The sequence below is a fragment of the Microtus ochrogaster genome, linkage group LG5 (assembly GCF_000317375.1).
Source record: "Microtus ochrogaster isolate Prairie Vole_2 linkage group LG5, MicOch1.0, whole genome shotgun sequence".
Taxonomy (NCBI): Eukaryota; Metazoa; Chordata; class Mammalia; order Rodentia; family Cricetidae; genus Microtus; species Microtus ochrogaster.
Window position 1 is genome coordinate 22,153,565 of NC_022031.1, and position 3,509 is coordinate 22,157,073.

At 43.1% G+C, this 3,509-nt stretch overlaps 1 protein-coding gene across 1 annotated transcript in view; it reads left to right on the top strand.

Moving 5' to 3' along the window:
- Faxc (failed axon connections homolog) overlaps positions 1 to 3,509 on the top strand; it is a 62,223-nt gene that overhangs the window by 17,799 nt on the left and 40,915 nt on the right. The gene's annotated exons all lie outside the window — the stretch shown is intronic.

Sequence of the window (3,509 nt, forward strand, 5' to 3'; positions counted from 1 at the left end):
TCCACAGGTATTCTCTAGAGCCCATCTTCCACAGTTACAACCACTCAGCTCTGCCAAAAAGCCTGGAAGTTTATAAGCAGACTGCTTTTCCGTAAATCTATCTATGTACATTAAAACTTGGATTTCATTTCTATTAACACTATCTTCCTTTGATATTTTCCCAACCACATACTTACGCAAAATTTTCACAGCCTGCTGGGTTTTAGGTGAGGTGGATATTTTAATTTGTGGGGCTCATTAGTACAACCTTCTGAATAACGACAGTGCGTCAGATGCCTTTAATCCCAGCACTCAGGAGGCAGAGGCAGGTGGATCTCTGTGAGTTTGAGACCAGCTTGGTCTATAGAGTGAGTCGCAGAACAGTCAGGGCTACACAGAGAAACTCTGTCTAAAAAGAAAAGAAAAGAAGAAAAAAGGAAAGAAAAGAAAAAGAAAAGAAAGAAAGGAAGGAAGAAAGAAAGAAAGAGCATCAGACACCAGAGGAAGGCATAGAAGGCTAAGTAGAGATTGGACTCCTCAGTGAAATTATCACATTTCTGAGATAATGTCACCTTTCCTTAGATGGCCTTCTTCCCTGATTGCTGCATTTTGTAGTTCATACTCCCCAAATTTGAAGCATCATATAGTTGTGTTGACCATTTGCTCTGTTTTGCTTTGGTGGCCCCGAGCTACTTCAGCACCATGTGAATCAATCCCATTTGGCTAGTCTTGCTTTGCAAACCTATTTGTCTTGTGGTCTGTTTCCCCCTTACATCTAGTTTCTGGCACTTCACCCCTTCTCTATACTCCTAGAGATGACAGGAGGTCTCTTCCAAATATTTGCAGACTTTTACTGTGTCCTCAATACTTAATTAAACATCATTAATTCTACTTTATTAGCATTGCTATTTCTTGGCCAGATGTTGGCCTAGGAGCTTTTACTAACCACTTCCTCCCATCGTGGCCATCTCCTGCTGGGACTCTGTGCGATTCTTCCTCGCTGGTGCACTATTTCATCCATTTGTCCTCTTTATAAGCAGAAAACTGGAAGTTCCTATCTCCGAGATTTTAAACGAACCTCTATTTTTCTCTTCCTATGTTTGCTTTTCTCAAAACTCTGTTTATCCCAGGGCTGATGTATTCCACATCCTCTCCCCACCCCACTGTGAGGATGAAGGACGGCTGACCAGGGAGGTGTCTTGTGTGAGAGTGTAGACACAGCATTGTGAAAGAGAGCAGATTGAGTGTTGGCAGGAGCCTGGGTCCTTTCATGTAATGCTGGTGGAGATGCCAGGTCTGCTTTGTCACAGTGGGCATTAAGGTGCATGACTGTCCGGCTCGCTTGGCTTCTGGGAAAGGCTTTTGGAAAGGATCCCATGCCGTTTGTCTGCCCGGTTTCAGACCTGGCTCTGCAGTGGCAGAGGGAAATGAGGAGCCTGACCTTTTGACAGTGTTCTGTTATTTTTATTACTACTTTATTCTCTGGTAGGAGCTCACAGATGGCATGTTTCTGTTCTTCTCTTCACTAGCCCTCCGCTAATATGGGAGGTAGAGGGAGCTGTGGATGTGATCCAGAGGGGGGCAGGAGGAAGATCACTAACTTCCAAGAGCTTACTACACTTGGGTGGCACATAGCTTCCTTAAAGGCCAGCATTGCTTCTCGAATTCACTTTCTATTAGAAAAATTTGGGGGCATTTTGAGATATAATATACATTCATGTCTAGTAGCAAAAGGAAAACAAATCTTTGTCCTTTTTCATTTCCACCCCCCATTCCTTCCTGTAGAGACTCCCCCACACCCACTGGGGACCTTTGTATCCCCTCTCTCACAAGAATGTCTAAACCACGAATCCCTGGACTGGCCCTTCTCCTGTCTTGCTCTACCCATCTCAGAGAGCAGAGTGGAAGCTGTACAGGAGCTGCCCTCAGTGTATGGGATCTTCTGTGAGATCCTCTTACACGTTAACAAGCGTTGAGCTCCTGTTCTTACAGAGGTGGGAGGGCAGAGTCAGTAAACCCTTGGTGCTTGGCTCAGCTATTTGATCATCTGAGGTTTGTTTTTAGGTATATTTTATTTTGGCTCAAAACTTTAAAAATGTTTGGATACAATTTTCTGCAAGGCAGAGGTGGCGGAAAGCTGGCATGGTTACATAACGTGACATAATTTCGAAGCTCTGTTTTTGGTCTATTCAGATAAGCACAGTCAGCTCTAAAGTTGTTTCTCTTGCACTTGAAATCTATATAATTATATCCCACTTGCATTATAAAAGCTATTATTGAAGACGGAGAAGGCTTTTTTCTTTCTTTCTTATCTCCTTTGTTTTATACTGAGTGCTTAAGTTAGATCCAATGCTTGGAAACTGGTATAAGAGGTTTTCTGAGACAGAGAATCAAATTACCAGAATGAAATTGATTTTTGTAATACCCTTGCTTCTTCGGTGATACATACTGCCCCCTTGTGGCCATCAGAGACGACCTTAAGAGGCTTCTAACCCTATATAATAAGTACAGCCCTCACCATTTTCAGTGATACAAATCTGCTTCTAGGTTTCCATAATTTGTGAATTTTAAGTTCCAGTGTGTTTTGGCACTGGTATTGAAGCCAGGGCAGTGTGCATGGTAGGCAAAAACTCTAGTGTTGAAGGCTATCTCCAGCCTGAACTTGGCTTTTGGTGTGATTTTAGTATCGGAGGGAGATGGGGAACCTGCGTAAGATGGTTTACAGGGAGCCTGAACACAATGGCGGATTATGATGGCACAGATTCATTCCACTTTTTTCTTACCCAATTTTAACTGTAGGGAGTGCTCCTGTTTGGATGGTTTGTGAGATTTGAGGACAGTGGAAAAAAATATATCATTAAGTTTCTACCCCTGTATAATAGAATATAAATAAAAGGCAGCAAGGGTATAGCCCCATGGAAAGAGGCTTATTTTATTTATTTGTTTATTTATTTTTGAGATAGGGTCTTACTGTATTATCTTGGCTAGCTGGGAACTCATAGAGCTCCACCCACCCCTGCCTTCTGAGGGCTGGCATTAGTCCACCATGCCTGACAGTGAAAGGGTTCTTATGGTTTGGAAGACCATGCCCTCAGACTCAGTAGTTTGTAACTTTCTGTATAGTAGTATTCATTTATGCCCTGGGCCTGACTTCATGGCAGGTTATGGTGGGTGGGGATATAGCTCAGAGGTTGAGCACCAGCTTAGCAGGCACAAGGTATTGGGTTTGATTCTGTACTAAAAACCAAATCAAAACCAGACCAAACCAAACCAAACCAATCAGGGATCAATGGTTTTTCCCTGTTCTTTTCCTCCTTTTCTCTACCCTGACGTTTTGGTCTCCTTGACACAGTCTTGTTATGTAGTCTAGTGAGTTATGTAAACTCACAATCCCTCTGCCTCAGCTTCCCAGGTGCTGGGCATGGGCATGGGCATGGGCATGGGCATGGGCATGGGCATGGGTGATGATGCTTGGCCTTTTGCCTGTTTTCTTTCTTTCTTTCTTTCTTTCTTTCTTTCTTTCTTTCTTT